We start from the raw sequence: 19,394 nt of genomic DNA on the forward strand, positions 1-19,394 counted from the left end.
TAGAGGAGAAAGCAGGAAAAGACCTCTCTGACCTCAGCCGTAGCAATCTCTTACTCGGCACATCCCCAAAGGCAAGGGAATTAAAAGCAAAAGTGAATTACTGGGACCTTATGAAGATAAAAAGCTTCTGCACAGCAAAGGAAACAACCAACAAAACTAAAAGGCAACCAACGGAATGGGAAAAGATATTTGCAAATGACACATCGGACAAAGGGCTAGTATCCAAAATCTATAAAGAGCTCATCAAACTCCACACCCGAAAAACAAATAACCCAGTGAAGAAATGGGCAGAAAACATGAATAGACACTTCTCTAAAGAAGACATCCGGATGGCCAACAGGCACATGAAAAGATGTTCAACGTCGCTCCTCATCAGGGAAATACAAATCAAAACCACACTCAGATACCACCTCACGCCAGTCAGAGTGGCCAAAATGAAGAAATCAGGAGACTATAGATGCTGGAGAGGATGTGGAGAGACGGGAACCCTCTTGCACTGTTGGTGGGAATGCAAATTGGTGCAGCCGCTCTGGAAAGCAGTGTGGAGGTTCCTCAGAAAATTAAAAATAGACCTACCCTATGACCCAGCAATAGCACTGCTAGGAATTTATCCAAGGGATACAGGAGTACTGATGCATAGGGGCACTTGTACCCCAATGTTTATAGCAGCACTCTCAACAATAGCCAAATTATGGAAAGAGCCTAAATGTCCATCAACTGATGAATGGATAAAGAAATTGTGGTTTATATACACAATGGAATACTACGTGGCAATGAGAAAAAATGAAATATGGCCTTTTGTAGCAACGTGGATGGAACTGGAGAGTGTGATGCTAAGTGAAATAAGCCATACAGAGAAAGACAGATACCATATGGTTTCACTCTTATGTGGATCCTGAGAAACGTAACAGAAACCCATGGGGGAGGGGAAGGGGGAAAAAAAAAAAAAAGAGGTTAGAGTGGGAGAGAGCCAAAGCATAAGAGACTGTTAAAAACTGAGAACAAACTGAGGGTTGATGGGGGGTGGGAGGGAGGGCAGGGTGGGTGATGGGTATTGAGGAGGGCACCTTTTGGGATGAGCACTGGGTGTTGTATGGAAACCAATTTGACAGTAAATTTCATATATTAAAAAAAAAACAAAACATAATGGAGCCAATGAAACAATCAAAAGGCAGCTCTCCACCAGCTATCAATTCAAAGAAGGTTCAGAGGAGATTGAGTGAACATGTGGGTCTTTTACAGATTGAGTTTCTCCTTGCTATAGCCCATAGGAAAGGCATATGGGATAAATCTAGACTAAGCACTAGACGTTTTTGAAATAAAAGACACTATACTCATGCATAGTCTTATACTTATTTGCTATTTGAACCTAATAAAATCAAGGCTCTTCATTAAGAAGGGGTTTGGTATTTCTCTTAGTGTTCAATAGATATTAACACTGGTAACCTAATATTGATACAGAACTAATTTTAATAGATTTCAGTCTTAAATACCATTGAATGATCTGGGGATCGACTTGAGAAAAACCACAAGGAGAAAAGCATGTTAAAAACTTCAGCTGGTTCTATCAGTGGGAATAAACACCTTTAGTTGTTAGTTTAGGACTCATGCTGTTGGTCAGAGGTGAAGAACTGCCCCTGTGCCTCAGGCTTCATTGATGCTTTGCACCTGCTTAGGGGTAGCTGGGGCAGTTCCCAGTCTAGGAAAAGGTCTCCGAGCTTAACACTGAACAAAATAAATCCTTACTAATTCCAAAAGTGTTTGGTTTTTCCATACTCTAGGAGAGTAGCTGTGTTTAATGACATAGTAAAAATCTGCCCTGGAACAGGAAGTTGGTTTTCTGGAGAATATTTTCATTCTCAGACTTTTTCCATAGAAAGAGAATTACCTTAAATCTTTTCCCGGATAAGGTAGGGTTAGAAACAAATATTCCAAGAAATACATCAACAACCGAGTGAATTTGGAGAGCTTGGTGTCTTACCTTTTCATCAAAGAAAGTGATGCCAAGCAGGCCAGGATTCATGGGCATGTGGCCCATGAAGTTGCATAGAGTCCTGTGCTGAGAAAGGCTCCAACTTAGCCTAACACTGCTGCCATTTTGGATTTCTATATTTCTGAACAAGGCCCCCCGCATTTTCATTTTTCACTGGGCCCTGCAAGTGAGGTAGCTGGTCCTATTGACAAAAGAGGTGGAATTAGGCTTTCAAAGAGGATTTTTTTTTTTTTCTGCAAGGGTGCCCCAGGATAACACTGAAAACATGCCTTGAGAAAAAGAATGATAATTTTTATTTATCCAGCTAGGCAAGACTTCACTGAGAATGCCACAAATGGTGTTATAAACATCCAAGTGTGTATAACAGCCTACATTTATATACCACATCGCCTCATCCTTCATTCCCCATTTTGCAGTTCAGGATACGAGACACGGATAGGATAAGAAAATCATCAACGGTCCTTTCTACTAAATGGAGTAATGACATTGGTGTTAAAAGATGCTTCGTAGTATCTCTGGTTATTCTAGTTATTACTCTTGAATTCAGAGAAAACTAATGAGCTAGGGCCCTTCGTAGGCCTAAGCCAATGTGCATTTGGAAGCTAATAGTGAATTGCACTATAGAACAAAATACCTTCTCTCCTTTGGAACATCAACTACTGAAAATTTTATTAAGGGGAAAGTACTAAATACAACACAGTTTAGTGTCTCATAACTGACATTCAATTTTGACTCAAACATTTTTAACTACACTACTAAGCTTATGTGTTAGAGGCAACATTTTCATCCTTAGAAATTTATCCTATACTTTATTCCTTCCAGGGAATTGAAGATTTGGCTTATACTTGTGGGATACATTATGGGATCCTATAAAGCCATTTTCAAATTACCTCGACTTTATTTTCAAAAATCTTTGTAGGTACCAAGGGCGCCTGGGTGGCTCAGTTGGTTGGGTGTCTAACTTCGGGTCAGGTCATGATCTGGTGGTTTGTGGGTTCGAGCCCCACATCAGGCTCTGTGCTGACAGCTTGGAGCCTGGAGACTGCTTTGGATTCTGTGTCTCCCCCTCTCTCTGCCCTTCCCATGCTCATGCTCTGTCTCCTCTGTCTCTCAATAATAAGTAAAGGTCAAAAAAAAAATTAAAAAAAATCTTTGTAGGTATCAGACCATATTGGTTCGAGGATGGGCTCTATCATCTCATTTTCTGGTCCTTAGGTTTGCATCTATACTAAAGATAATAAAAACAGACACCTCCCATAGTTGCCACAAGAGTAGGAAGTACCCAGCACTTTTTAGAACATAGTTTAGAACATAGTTAGAACTCTGTATATATGAATAATTATTTCTTTTATGAAAACTCGTACAGAATAGTACAGTAGGTGGATCTTGGGGGTATAACATCTCTAAGCTTCAGTTTCTTCAGCATAAAATAAAGTTAATAACAACCATCTCACAGGGTGTTATAAGGATTAAATAGGATAATGTGTAAGAAGTGCTTAGTACAGGGCCTGGCATATCATCCTAAGTCTTACTAAATACTATCTTATATTATTCTATTTGAATTCTCTCTCTGTAATGTAGGTCTAGGTAATTTCCCAGTGAAATTTGGGACACGGTATAAACTACTTTATTTTTAATAATATTTTTCATCTTTTTCTTCTCCATAGGTTGCATTCTGTTAGGAGAAGGAGGTAAATGTTGGCTTTTACTATACAGTAATACTTTTCTGTATGAATTATGCATTTTAAAAATAAACTCTGGAAAGATATGTTGGTCTTTTTCCAGTGATCCTTTTATAAAGGGCTATTAAAATAACACATAAAAGAAATAACATTCATTCATTATTAATACCTTGTAGCAGTGATTACATCAGCTCAGTCTGGCCATTGATCGGTCCTCAAAGCCCTCAATTCACCCGGAGCTCAAGGAGCAGACAACAGAGGGAAACCAAACAGCACATCTTCTCCCATGTCCTCCAGAACCTGTTCCATCAGTGAGGGCCTCCTTCTCCTGCCCCTTCAGCCCTTCTTCTCCATTGGTTCCTTTTCCTCTACCCCCCGGTGTGGTCAGGCCTTCTTAAACAAGAAACAAAATAATTTTTCTCTCAAACTTGTTCCTCCCTTGAAGTACCTTGCCCTTTTCTTTGACTGCTAAACTTATGATAAAAATGGTCTTTACTTCCTTAACATCTGTCACTTTTCACTCTCTTCTTTCACCCCTATGACTTTCTGGAAACAGTTACCTTGAAAACATTAAGAACTTCCTAATCATCAAGGCTTTTGACCTTTTCTTCGTCTTCATTCTTCTTGACCTGTTTGAAACATGTGACACTGTTGAAATTTTGACCATCTCTTAGAGTCTGGGACACTGTTCATACTTTTCTGGACATTTGTGTCTTGGTTTATTCATAGGAAACAGCAATGATGCCAACTTTGCAGAATGTTGTGAGGATAACATGAGGTGTTATTGTTAACATGTACAGCAATCAGTAAGTTTCACTTGACAATCTCATTTACCCCCAGGATTCTAAGTCTTATACTACATAGATGACTCCTATATCTATATTTGTGTTTTGATCTTTCTCTGGATATTCATTCTTCCTTTTTAACCTCTATTTTTACCTATAATAATAACAACATCCTGGGTGGTTAGAGCTGGGAGAGTTCTTAGACTATTCTCAACTTACAGTGGAAGAAATAGTGTGCAGAGGAAATGGTTTGGGCTGCAGGGTCAGTAAGGATGGCTTTAGCTTCAAATGTCAGAAATCCCAATGTAATTGGTTTAAATGTGTGATCTACCACAACAAGAAATACAAGAGTATGGCATGTGAGGATTGGTTAGTGTAGAATTTCAATGATAGCATCACAGGCCCAATTTCTCTCTCTACTGGCTCTGCCTTCCTCAGTACATTGGTCTGTTCATAGGCCAGTTCCTTGTGGTGAGATGGGTGTGGTGGTTCCTAGTGTCCCATTCGTACCTGACAATGGCCATTCAAAGGACAGACGATCTTATCCAGTATAGCTCTTAAGAGTGAGTGTTCACTAACCTGAAGCACACAGCTGATTTTCCTTCATACTTCATTGGCCAGACTTGTGACATGCCCTGGGAATGGAAGATGTAATTGACTTAGACCAATTAGAATTTGCCCTCTGAGACTGAGTCCAGCCTCCTCCAAAGCACATGGACTACGATGTTGGGTTAATACAGAAACTAAATCTGGTTTCTTTGAGATTAGAAAGGAAGAAGGTACAGTGGAAAATGAATGTTGGGCCAGCTCCCACAGTGTCTGTCACCATCTCCCAGGAAGTCAGTGGCAAGTGCCACAACCCGAACTCCGGTTTCCTGATCTGTACCCAACTCTCTTCCAATAATTCTTACTGCCTCTCAACATTGGAGCCAGACTCAACACGTCCACCATCTAACTGTTCACCTTTCTACTCAGACTTGCCCCTTATCACATTTTCTTATGTACTGACCATTTTCTTCTAAAGGTGGGCTACCACTTTCTCCCGTTAGCCATTTTTGACTTGTCTCCTTATTCTCCATAGTTCATTTCCTAAATCTTATTTAATCTATTAAAAAAAATCTCATACATTCACTGTTTTCTTTCCATCATTACTATTATCTCTGAGTGACATCTTTATTATATATGACTTGGATTATTATAATAGTCTGGTAACTGATCTTCCTGAACTGCCTCTCTTTCCACCTCTCATTTATTCTTCAAATCATTGCTATATTCATCTTCCTAAAATATTCTTCCTACCTTTGAAAAAACTTCTTTAGAAGGGTGCCCAATGAGACCAAGCTTTAATAGTTTTTTAAAATTAGAATAAGTTGTTATTTAAAAGTTGTCAGTAGCTTCTATTTCTAGTGTTAGAATTTATAAATTTCCCAAGGAAATTTTTTACCTGAGAACAATCTCTAGAATGGTTTCTTTTAGCTAGATGTAAGGCAAATAAGATACCATTGTTTATTTTATTTTATTTTATTTATTATTATTTTTTATGTTTATTCATTTCCTGAGAGAAGGAGACAGAGTGTGAGTAGAGGAGGGGCAGAGCTTCAGGCTCTGAACTGTCAGGACAGAGCCCAATGTAGGGTTCGAACCGTGAGATCATGACCTGAGCTAAAGTCGGATGAGCCACCCAGGCGCCCCTAGATACCGTTGTTTACAGGAAAGTGTGTAACAGAACCTTTGTTTTATGTTGACAAATACTGCCCTTCTGGGAGGTTACAAAAAAAAAAAAAAGATGGGTATATTTGCATAAGGTGCAAGTAGCCTTCTGGGAAGTAGTGGATAAAGCTATGATACTCTCCTTTTTGAAGTTTAATATTATTAGAAAAGTATCAGATGAATTAAAATGGACCCAACTTAGGTCATCTGGCAAAAACATCAAATTACTTTGAAAAGTAACTTATCATAATAGGAAGGATAATCCAGAGTGATGACCAAAGCCATATGCAAAAGCTTAGAATAAGTTTGGGGAGGCCTGGTTCTAGAAGGGGCTGTCTGAGCTTAGTGGGGAGGCTTTAAAAATTGCTGCATGCATATATAAGCGTGTACACACACACACACACACACACACACACACACACACACACGAAGCCAAAATCATAGAAGGGCAAATTTAAGGTCTAGTACTGAAGTGACTTGGGGGGCGGCGTGTGTAGTTTCTAAGCTGTCCTAGAACTGATGGAGAGCCATCTCCACTCGTACTTGAGGAATTCTACCACCGCAGTGCTAGCAGCTATAAATCAGTACCTCATGTTTTTTGGGGGGATTCTGGGATTTTGGAGTCACAGTTGTCTTGCAATCAGGCAAGAAAAGATATGAAGCTATCTGGATTGGGAAGAAAGAAGTAAAACTCTCTTTATTCAGAGACAACATGATCATTTACACAGGACATCCTATGTAACCTACAAAAGAGCTCCCAGAATTATTAAGTGACTTTAGCAAGACTGTAGGATACAAAATTATATACAAAACTTCATTGGATTTCAATATATAGTACTAGCTATGAATAACCAGACATTAAATATAAAAGTAACATAAAAATATAAAATATTTGGAGATTAATTTGAGAAAAAGTGTGAAAGATTGGTACATGGAAAATGATAAAACATTGGTGAGAGAAATTAAAGAAGATCAAAATACAGAGATATATTGGGTTTACAGATTGGAAGACTCAATATGGTTAGGAGAGCAGTTCTCTAAATTATTATATAGATTCAAAGCAATCCCAATCAAAAATCCCAGTGTTTTTTTTTGGTAGAAATTAATAAGCTGATTCTAAAATTTATATGGAAATGCAAAAGATCTAGAATAGCTTAAATAATTCGAAATAAGAGAACCAATTTGGAGGACTTAAGCTACCTTACTTCAAAGCTTTTTATAACACTTTAGTAACTAAGACAATGTGGTATTGGCATCAAGGTAGACAAATAGATCAATGGAACAGAAGAGAATCCAGAAATAGACCTACACATATATGGTCAATTGATTTTTGACAAGTGTATTTAGATGAAAAGGATAGTTTTTTCAACAAATGATGCTACAACAATTAGATATTTATCTGCCAAAAAACCACATTTCCCCCCCAAACCAATTCATATCTTGCACCAATACAAAAAAATGAACTCAACATGGATCATAGAGTTAAATATAAAACTATAAAACAAGAAGAGAACACAGAAAATCTTTGTGACTTGGCAAAGATTCCTTAAAGGCAAAAGCACAATGCATTAAAAAAAAAAAAAACGATACATGGGACTTCAGCAAAATTAAGAACTTCTACTCTTTAAAGCTAAAGACTGGGGAAAATATTTGTACATCATATATCTGATAAAGGGCTTATACACAGAATGCATAAAGAACTCTGAAATCTCAGTGATAATAATAATTTTAAAATGGACAAAAGTTTTGAGCAGATACTTCATCAAAGAAGCTATAAAAGTGGCAAATAAAAAAACATGAAAGGTTTTTACTCATTGGGGAAATGCAAATTAAAACCATAATAAGATATCACTACACACCTATTCGACTGTCCAAAATTAAAAAGCGGTGACCATGCCAACCTTTCTCAAGGACGTGGAACAACTGAAATTCTCATATACTGCTGGCAGGAATGCAAAGTGATATACCATTTTGGCAAATAGTATGGCAGTTAATTAAAAAGCAACATAAACACACTAGGTGACTCAGCCACTTCATGGCTAGGCATTAATCTAGGAGAAATGAAGGCATATGTTCCTACAAAGACTTGTATATGAATATTGAAAGTAGCTTTATTTGTTATAGCCCCAAACTAAAAACAATGCAAATGTCCATCAACATGGTGAATGAAAAAACAAATATGGCATATCCATATAATGGAATACCACTTACTAGCAAAAAGGAACAAACTATTGATACATCCAACAATATGGATGAATCTCAAAAAATTGTGTTGAGTGAAAGAAGTCAGACTAAAGAGTCAATAGTGTATAATTCCATTTATACAAAGTTCTTGAAAGTGCCAATTAACCTACAGTGGCAGAAAGCAGATTGCCTAGCGATGGGGCAGGAGGAAGAGATTACAAAGGGGCACAAGGAAACTTTTGGGGGTGATTGATATGTTCATTATGTTGATTGTGGTGATGGTTTCATGGGTGTATACACATGTCAAAATTTACCAAATTATATGCTTTAAACATGCACAGTTAATTATATGTCAATTATACTTCAATAAAGCTGTTAAAAAAAGAGATATTTTAAATAGGTAAAAATAGGTAATGTTTGAAATACTAGTTGTACCTAGTGAGTCTATATTTCTCCAACTGACTAACCTCCAAACCCTTGGATCTGGCATTTGCTTTCTGTGGGCCAATCTCAGGCTAATACTCCTGCTGTATTTCCCACTGACATTTTGAATTTCAAAGGGGACTGTTTCCTGAAACGGTATTATCTTTTCTCATGCATTTCATTATCCTGGAATGGGCGGCCTACCATTTTCTGATCTCACATAGAGATAATCCCTCCTTCTTCTGAACCCCCATAATTCTTTGTACTTTATAGCACTCATCATATTCATCGTTATATTATAGCTTATAAATACATTTCTTACCTCCCCTATAACAGTAAAAGATTCTCGAAGTTAGTGACCCGTGTATTTATTATTCGTCCTAATACTATAATGGTGTCTTAGAGAATATCTTATAAATAGTAGCTGTATATATGTATTTGTTTAATTGAGGATTTTTTAATACTGCTCAAAGACTAAAAAACATTTTATCGTGTTTAAAAAATATGAAACTTTTCCTAATTGTGATGTATGCAATCTTTGTTCACATAAGATTGGGGAATATTTTTCCTTTGTTTAGGCTGTTTAATCTCTCAATCTATTGTGAATACCTTGTGTTTATCATCTGTAAGACATTTCTCATTATGTGAGTACCAGAAACTATTGTTTGTAGTAGATTTGTAATTGTTTAAGGATCTCCCACATAATGTACAAGGGTTGGGCAACATGGCATATAGATTCAATGATCATAAAGAAAATAACAAAAGTCTGTTTCTGGAACATCTTTTTCTATTTTTGACCCCATGATGAAATAATGAAACCCAAGTCCTATCTAAGAAATAGGCCAGTGATAAAACCTAAGAATAATTTTGTTGCGGAGTTAAAGTGAACAAGAAACTGGGCTAAGAGGAAAGCTTTATTTCAGTTTCAAATATCGGAAAAAACTGGGAAATTGGATAAAAGGAGTTCAGGAAATTGTACTGGATGAAAATGATGTTTTGTATTTGTTCCAACGTGAAAACATCTATTTCCCTCACACAGAGATGGATACGTAATGGTCTCAAATCTAATGGAAGTGCTCATTTCCAGGGGTATTGTAGTTCTGAAATGGGTTTGTTTGAGGATTCTAGGTCTAATTTCATATCATTAAACTCTGAAATTACAGAAGCCTTTCCAAAGTAATCCTTGAGCCTCAAAACGGCCTCATGGTGCACCACGAGCGTGTTGTGTACAAAGTCTGAAGGGCTTGTAATACAATCCTCCTTCTGGTAGCGACCAGTGCTGTGCTCGGTCTTGCCTTTCCCATGGGCTGCATTTCTCAGTGTCAGAGCTCAGCCCGGGTGCTGGAGTGGCAGCCGCTAAAGGTTTCTAAAGCCGATAACAGGGCAGAGGTGACAATGTCAGGGTTTGGATGAGACCTGGGTTTGAATACTAGTTCCACTACATATGAGCTCTGTGGCCCGGATCCAGCCTGCTCGCTTCCTGAGCCTAAATGTCCCCATCTGCCAAAAGGGTACCATGAATGTCAAGACCTAGCATGGTGCCTCGACACGTGTGCGTGTGGTTAGTTTTATTAGCAACGAGAAATTGTCTTAGTTTTACTTCAAGAAAAGTCTTAGCCTCGTGCTAAGGATAATTTTAGAAAACGAGAGTGTGAATGTGGGCATTTTTCTTAGAAACAGTTCTAGAGGAAATTTGGTGGCTGTGTATCTAGTGTTAAAAGGCCTACCCAACCTTGTCTAAGAGTCACAATGTCAGTGCCTTCAAACAGATACACAAATGGTGTTATGGAACCCCAGATATTGTCCACTCCATTCACTGTGGGCAGGAAGAGGGTCTATTTTTAAGGGGACAGAAGAAGACCATAACTGGCTAAAAATAGGGTTCTCCTGTCTTCCGTCTGTCACTTTCACCCTTCATTTTTCTGTCCACCCCCATGTTTCCTAAAGTCTCCTTATCATCTCTGTTCACTTTTCCCTCCTCTTTCTCTACTCTAGAAATGGTACATGTTATGAAAGAGAAAATTCTTGACACCATCCCCAGAAAGTCAGTGGTGGGGGTAATGCATTTTTAATCCTGAACACCTGGCCTCCTTTTATTTGGCTGCCAGAATGAGGAGGTTTTTTGATTATTCAAAGAAGTCCTTTTGCTGGTGTTCACAAATGACTAAAAAGGTTAATAAATTTCAGAATCTGCCTGGTAATCCAGGGAGATAGAACTCTGCAAACACAGACTTTTCCTTTTAGGTTGAATCTGACATTATGAAAAGCTCCCCGTCTCTTTCCACACTCGAAGTATTTATCCAGGCGTTAAACACTGAGCAGCAAAAGCGTAGCAAGGGAGCTAACATTAATTGTGGGTCCACTTTGCAGAAGGTTTCTCACATTATCTCATGTAGTCTCTGTGATGATCCCGGGGGGGCAAGCATCACCATTTCCATATTTCATAGGTGAGGGCGCCAGGGGGCTTCAACATGCCCTGCCGGGGAGGGACCTGCTCCAGGGCAGTTTCCCTAAGCACTGGTGACCCCTTGCAAGATTTAGCCATCGTCTGCAGCTGATCCCCTCACCCCAGTCGTGGTATCCTGCTGTAACACCTTGATACAAGTGCTCTTCGCGCACCATGCAGTGCCAATTATGGCAACACGTAGCTCCCAATTTCAACCACCGTGTGTGGCCAGTCAGCTCTTGGGGTGTCAAGGGCAGAGTCCATCTTTCTAGGAAAGAGGGCTTTGAAATTGACATCCCCTCCCGCAGCAGGGCAAGCACAGCATCTGTGTCCCTGAATCTCTTTCATCTGCTCTGATTACACAGAGGCAGGTCTGCAAGTCCCTTATGTTGGCTGGGGTGGTGAGGTAGTGTGTGTGGGATGATGGTGGGTGGTAACGCCAGTTACCTGTCGTGGTGCCTCTCAGTAAAGGCGGCAGGGCAGCGGCAGGAGTACTTGGTGGTTTTGGTCTTCAGTTATGATTCTGAGAAAACGAGAACATCATTTACACATAGATTATCAGATTGAATCCTCCTAACAACTCTGTGAGGAAGGTTCAATTATGATCCCGGGGTAATGTAGTGATTACGAATAAATGCGGGCTTGGGTTTGAATCACTGCTCTGATACTGTCAGTGGTAAGTTCAGGACTTGACATCTGTGTGACTTTCACCTTCCTGTGCCTTGGCTTCCTCTCTGTATGACAGGAAGAGTAACACCACCTACCTTATACTGTTGTGAAAAGCAAATGAGACAACCTATATGGTAGTAAGTGCTCTGTAGGTGGTCACTATTGTTATCTCCATTTTCCGGATGAGGAAACTAATACCCAGATGGGTTAGATAACTGCCCAAAGTCCCAGAGCTAATAAATGCTTTCAAAACCCATGCTGTCAGCCATTACTCCATGGCAGTGCTTCTTAGCCTTTTTCACATCCCGGCACACATGGAAAACAATATTACTCATAGGACATTGCGGGGAGTGAGTGGGACAACTCAAGGGTTGAGGCGATTGGTCTGGCGGGCTCTGGCCATTCCCAGTTCCTTCTGGTCAGCTGGTACTCTGCTGTACTGAAACAGGTGCCAAGGATGTCAGGTAAGTCTTCCTAGAGAAAATGCTGTTTTCAGTATAGCTTGAACAGTTAGTAAAGTTTAGTAGTGAAAGCGGGGCGGTGACGTTGGGTGAGAGGGACTGCTTAATTTTCTTTTCTGGAAAATGGAGATCATAATACTACCTATTATACAGAAAAACTAAATGAAGGAATGTATATGGAAAGACTTTGCAAAATGTGATATCAATTTTAGCTGTTACTATTTCTAAGGAAAATGCACAAAATATTTGAAATCGTAAGAGTGATTTAGGCATAGCGGTTACAGAAATGGAACATTTCTACCAAACAGTCACTTGAGGGAAGTTACAGTTTTGAGATGACCTTCCTCTTGCCCTCCTTCCCTCCCTTACTTCCTTTACTTATCTTTAACCAAGTAAAAATGGATGTTAGCTTCCTCCAAGGTTTGTTATGAGGCTTTACCTATTTTCATCCAGTAACTAAAGCAAGTAGGAATAAGTTCAAGAATCCTATAAACCTAAGTCAAGTGACCTCTGAAAGTCAGACTCATTAGCTTTATCTGAGGTAATGGCATGGCAGACCATCTCCATGATGTCGTCCCAGCACTTCTTTGGTGAGGACTTGTTCTGACAGGCAAGGCAGCCAGGTATAAGCTGGACCCAGAAACAAAGCTTTAATCATTAGAGGGGGGAGATTTGGAGCCGTCAGTCAGCTTGTCTCCTGCCCAGGGCCTGATGTCACCTGAGTCCTATGGAAAGGTTGTGAGTAAAGCTTGAAAGGGCCACCACACTGACTATGTTGGCCATCTATGGGGCCCAAGGATGTCTGCCTTGGTCCTGTCTCTCTGAGAGAGGAGGTCAGGAAAGGAAGAGAGACATTCTTCCCAACTGTTCAATGTAACACCAAAATAGCCTTGTCATCCTGACATCAGCTCCATGGCATCAGCTGTGGAGGCAGATGGCAATGCCTGCTGGACATGGTGAACAGTGAAAGAATTTAGGCAATGGGAAGAGAGTAGAGGGTACCATGTGAATGGCTACTAGACTTATTTGTCAGCATATGGGAAATGTTCATAGGAAGAATGATTGGAGGCAAAAAGTAGGAAAACATGGATTACACATAGAACAAGGCACTAACAAATCTTGGAGCATTACCACAAGTCTTCATTGCTATTTCATTCCTGCACCCTTGAGCTACTTATACTTTGAGATCCAGGGTGAGATCTGGAGCCTAATTCATTTCCAAATATTACCCATTTTAAGAAGTATTCTTTTAAAGGGTTCATGTAAAATTCGTTCAACTTTGACATTTTCTTTCCAGAGTTTACTGAAAAATTCAGTCAAGTCACTTGCACAAAGGCATCAATATTTTAAAAGCTACCAATCTTACACATAAAAAAGAAGACTCACAATCCTCGATAATCTTTAATGTAACATGCATTCATTATATATGAGCCCTCAAAGGGGAAACTCGCGTTGTTCAGAATCCTAAGTGCTACAGAATGGTGGCTTTGGGATAGTTAAATACCACATATTTGCTTTGTAAAACCACCATCAAATGACTTTAGCAGATTAACCCTGAAAGTCATCACGACTCTTTTGTCTTTAATAACGAGGATCAAGCAAAAGGAGAGTGTTTCCTCTGATGTGACATTCTTGTGGTCATAGCTTAACAAGATACCCTCCTTGAAATTTGACTCTGATGATGTTCCTCGGGACTTGGAGAAGCTGACTCATTCTTTGTGGCTGATCCTAAATGTCACCTCCACTGACATTGGAGGTGTCCAATGAGCTAGGCCCTAACACCTCAAAAAGGATTAATTGCTCCCATGGAACTTGGTATATGTCTCTGTTATGGCGCCATTATCACATGGTATCCTAGCTATTTTTGTGCTTGTTTACCCAATAAACTATGAGCTCCTTGGGAGTGGGGATGGTTTTTGGCACAGGAGGCACTTAACAGATAATTGTGGAATTAAAGAGAGTATCTATCATCATTGATGCTATGTTTAAGATATACATAAATTTATGCACTTGTACAAACAAAGTGAGAAAAAAATGTTCAAGGGGCTGTTGCCATCCAGATATAGAATTAAAAAAAAAATTTAGGAAGCTGTCATCTTAAAATCTCCTGAACTAGAGAGATTCAAGAAAGGTAAGCAATGTTCTGAGGTAAATGACTGAGTTAACAAATGAAAGAATTTTCTGTTATCTAGCATGTGCTTGATTTACACCTATATTTAAAGCTAGAACTCAGGGGAAGGGAAGGAGTTGGGTTTGATATTTATTGAGTGACTTCTGTCTCCTAGGTTCTGTAATTGGAGGTTCCTGATACATTTCACTTTATGTGCAACCACCCTATTGGTTGAGTCCTATCAGCTCCTTTTGTCAAATGGGGAAAACTGGGGGGTGCCTGGGTGGCTCAGTCGGTTAAGCGTCTGACTTCAGCTCAGGTCATGATCTCACGGTTTGTGGGTTCGAGCCCCGCGTCGGGCTCTGTACTGACAGCTCAGAGCCTGGAGCCTGTTTCGGATTCTGTGTCTCCCTCTCTCTCTGACCCTCCCCCATTCATGCTCTGTCTCTCTGTTTCAAAAATAAATAAATGTTAAAAAAAATTTGAGAAAAACGGGGAAAACTGAATTTTGGAGGTTCAGCAATGTGAACACAGTTGTTCCGTCTACTAAATGGCTGAATCAAATCTGAAAAAAAATTCTTAGTATGTGTCTATATGTGTTTTAAAAAAAGGGAAGAATTGAATGGTTATTAAGATAATTCAGGGCAACCCTTACCTGTAGCCTACAATTTCCCCTCTTAAATAAATATCCAAGGAAGAGATTTGGGGGAGGGGTTTGAAGTAGGTAATAGATGTGGTGGGTAAGCTGGTGGACTCAGAGTCAGAAACTGGGTAAAGAGCCTGGTTCTGTCACATCCTACTGGTGTGACCTTGGGCCAATTATTTAACCTCCTTGAACCTCAGTTTCTTTAACTGTAAGATGTGGAAATGGGTGGAGGGAAATAACCATTGTTTGTATGCTACAGGATGTTTTAAGAATAAAATGAGAGAACGTACTGAGCACCTAGACAAGCACTTGCCACTTGGCATTAGGGCTCAACACATTCTTATTGTAATTACCCATATGTTCTATGTTTATTGCCCAAAGTCAACAGACAGTTGCTCATCTCTCTACTTAACGTTCAGTAGATGCAATCTTAGAGTAAGTGAAGAGAAGCCCACTGAATAATCTTTTCCCCTGTAATCTGCAGCCAGAGGATGGGGTTTGGAGTCATTTGATAGGAGTTTGATTCCTGTTTCTGCTTTGTGATCTTGGTGAGATAGGTTACTCAGTTTCTCTGAACGCGGTTTTCTTATCTGTAAAATGGCAATCAAAACTACACCTATCTAACAGAATTCTTGCCAGGCCCACCTGATAAGTACCAAGGTAAGGAGTACATGAAAGGGCACATAACCTGGTCTAAGAAGAACCAACAGAGTCTTCTCAAAGGCAGTGAAGTCCAGGTGGACACCTAAAAAAGAAAAGAGCCTTGAAAACCATGATACACACTTATGCCAATAATAATTATGTTATCATTTTATTAATATATATACAGGTCTCCCTCAACTTATGACAGGCTGATGTCTCAATAAATCCACCACAAGTTGAAAATATCTTAAGTCAAAAAGCATTTAATACATCTAACACATCCAACCTACTGAACATCACAGCTTAGTCTAGACTATCTTAAATGTGCTTAGAGCACTTATATTAGCCTACAGTTGAGCAAAATCATCTAACACAGAGCCTATTTTATAATAAAGTGTTGAACGTCTCATGTAACTTATTGAATACTGTACTGAAAACCAGAATGGTCGTATGGGTACAGAAGGATTGCAAGTGTATCAGTTGTTGACCCTGGCCCTGAGCTGCCACGTGCTGGTACCCACAATCATGAGGGAGTGTTGCACCACATATCGCTTGCCTAGGAAAATATAAAAATTCAAAACTTAAAGTACAGTTTCTACTAAATGTGTATTGCTTTCACACCGTCATAAAGTAAAAAAAAAATCATAAGTTGAACAATCATAAGTTGGGGAACATCTGACATTTAAACTTTTTTCAGACTATATTTTCCATGCAGCTGGTTTCACTTTCTGACATAACCTTAGAATTTCATTAAGTTTTTAAGGGAGGAATGCTGTAATTTTTCTTTTAGTGGATTTTAATTATCTCCAAAATTTGGTCTATCATTTTCCTAAAGGTATTTTTGGTAGAACTTCAGTATTTTGCTATGTCCTTAATCATCAGCTCTATAATGTGAGAATCAAAAGGAATATAGACCATGTAATTCTTTCTGGCTTTCATAATAATTGGGATAAGTCCATGAGTTCTGTGTGTGTGTGTGTGTGTGTGTAAATGCGTATACATCTTGGATTTGATGCTGAGTTATTCTTGGGGTATAAATAAGACACTGAAAGGCACATTAACTGTTCCAGGTCACTAGGGTTTTCATTAGAATGCTGGACTATTAATAGTTACCTAGTGGTAGAGAGGAAATGATGTTCCAGTCCTTCTCCTCTCTAGAGGGCTTAGCATACCAGAGAGCAACAGTGATTTGCAAGTGTCTGGTTCATAGTGTGCTGGTATTGTTTACAAGGTCAATTTTTGGATTAACCTTTTTTGATGAAAAAAAAATTCAACAACAGTATCTTCGTGAACATTCTGTTTCTTAAGGAAAATTATTTTACATGTAATTTACCTAGTGCACCACATAAGAATTCTTAGCACAGAATACTCAACACACTGTAAAAATTTATTTCCTTTGAGTTGCTTAAATGTCATCGTGTTTGGTACAAATAAGGAAATACCTCCTTGTGCAAATAATCTTGCCAAAGCTTCTCTGCTGTAGTCTCACATAAAATGGTCCCGTCTATATAGAAAAGGATAATTGAGTTATTACCTGGTGAACACAAACAACAGAGCCAGCCACAAGAGATAATTCAGAAACCTTTATTATGTTTTGTTTTCCTTTAACACAAGATTATCTGCCCAAAGAATCTAGAAAATTACTTGTACTGTTTCCAACTGATTTTGTCTGAACGATTTCTGTGAGATGCACCGAACAGGCTATGGTGGGATGAGGGATTTGTTAGAATAACCAGATCTGTTATATGGCTGATATTATCAGGTTTTTACTAGACTATTAGCTGCTTGAAGGCACAGTCTGTATCATATTTGTCTTTGGATCTCTCCTGTGTCTTGAATGTAGTAGGCATTGTCTAACTAGTTATTGAATTGATTTAAATTCATTTTTTTTTAATTAAAAAAAATTTTTTTTTTAACATTTATTTATTTTTGAGACAGAGAGAGACAGAGCATGAACGGGGGAGGGGCAGAGAGAGAGGGAGACACAGGATCGGAAGCAGGCTCCAGGCTCTGGGCCATCAGCCCAGAGCCTGACGCGGGGCTCAAACTCACGGACCGCAAGATCGTGACCTGAGCCAAAGTCGGACGCTCAACCGACTGAGCTATCCAGGCGCCCCGATTTAAATTCATTTTACTATGAAAATAATTTCTGAGTCTCCCAGGAATCAGATGGCATTTGAATAATACATTCCTTGATGCTCTTTTTCATTACATCTGGTTTCGTTTCTCACTGGGATCTACATACGTATGGAAACACAGGCGTAGATTTGTGGAAATTATGGATTGTGACAAGGAAAGCAGCATCAAAAATTGGATAACATTTGGCAAATATGGGTAAAATTAATACAGACATGTGTGGACTTACAGAATTCATATAGATTAAGAATTTTTGGGAAAAAACCCCACAAACACGCCTGTTTTTATGGCTGTAGTACATTATACAGTTTGTCTTCTTTTCTTTTTTTTAAGTTGATTTATTTGTTTTGAGAGGGAGAGAAAGTGCAAGCAGGGAAGGGGCAGAGAGAAGAGGAGACAGAATTCCATGGAACTCACAAACCATGCAATCATGACTTGAGCCGAGCTTGAGTCAGATGCTTAAATGATGGAGCCACCTAGATCCCCCTCTCCTACTTTTCTTTTCTTTTAGAAAAAAATTTTTTTATTAAAAAATTTTTTAATGTTTATTTATTTTTGAGAGAGACACAGAGTGTGAGTGGGGGAGGGGCAGAGAATCCCCTAGCAGAGAATCCTTAGCAGGCTCCAGGCTCTGACCTGTCAGTCAAGAGCCTGACACCGGGCTCAAACTCACGAACTGTGAGATAATGACCTGGACGGAAGTCGGCCACTTAACTCACTGAGCCACCCAGGCGCCCCTTACTTTTCTATTTTGACAGTTTTACTATTGGATAAGCCTGAAATTCAGGTGAGGAGATGCTTGTGTGCTTGTGCATGCATGTATGTAAACAAGAGACAAATGAAATTTTATCCCAATAAGACGAATCTGGCATAGAATGATGATAATGACTGTTAACTGAGAGCCCATTATATATCAGGTAATCTTTAAATACAATAACGTATTTAATGCAGACAACAACTCGATGAATTATCTGTCATTTCCATTTTTTCAGGTTAATAAGCTGATGTTCAGAGCTGTTTAATAACTTGCTCAAGCTCATACAGTAAGTAGCAGAGCTGAGACTTAAACCTGAAACTCTCTGACTAGTAAATTGGTCTTCTTCCCACGTATTGTGCTTGACATAGGAGGAGGCAGCTACACATGGTGATTCTTAACAGTGTCAAAACACCTTTTTCTTGGGGGACAACCCTTGTCTGTAATTATTACCTGTAGAGTCTTTCTTTGAGCCTTAAAGCAAGATTAAGGCTCTGTTTATGTAGAGCAACAAAATAGCCCAATTGCAGCTTCTAGTTCTGGCAACATTGACTGGGAAGTCAGTAACTGAACAAAAGTGAGGCACCTTGAATAAAAGAAAAAAGTGAAGCGAGAGGGTGTTTAATGCTTTGTCTTTTTTTTTTTTTTTTTTAAATACAACAAATTAAACTATTTGAATTCTGAGTAGAAAGAAACAAGTGAAAATTTATTTCACTTTTCAAACCATGTTGAATTAATATATCCTAGAATTTT

The 19,394-nt window shown here is 39.0% G+C and overlaps 2 long non-coding RNA genes across 3 annotated transcripts in view; one reads left to right on the forward strand and one right to left on the reverse strand.

Moving 5' to 3' along the window:
- Window positions 1-19,394, forward strand: part of LOC131519240 (uncharacterized) — a 48,903-nt gene that overhangs the window by 21,159 nt on the left and 8,350 nt on the right. The window lies entirely within an intron of this gene.
- The window catches only part of LOC131519237 (uncharacterized), a 154,266-nt gene continuing 141,711 nt past the window's right edge, over window positions 6,840-19,394 (reverse strand). Inside the window, exons 2-4 of one of the 2 annotated variants that reach the window (XR_009265543.1) lie at window positions 19,095-19,227; window positions 15,755-15,854; window positions 6,840-11,746 (exon numbers count right to left, since the gene is read on the reverse strand). This is a non-coding gene — a long non-coding RNA (uncharacterized LOC131519237). The remainder of the gene's footprint in view (window positions 11,747-15,754; window positions 15,855-19,094; window positions 19,228-19,394) is intronic. The other variant, XR_009265542.1, reaches the window with a different exon arrangement.

This window comes from Neofelis nebulosa, chromosome 8, assembly GCF_028018385.1.
Source record: "Neofelis nebulosa isolate mNeoNeb1 chromosome 8, mNeoNeb1.pri, whole genome shotgun sequence".
Classification (NCBI taxonomy): domain Eukaryota; kingdom Metazoa; phylum Chordata; class Mammalia; order Carnivora; family Felidae; genus Neofelis; species Neofelis nebulosa.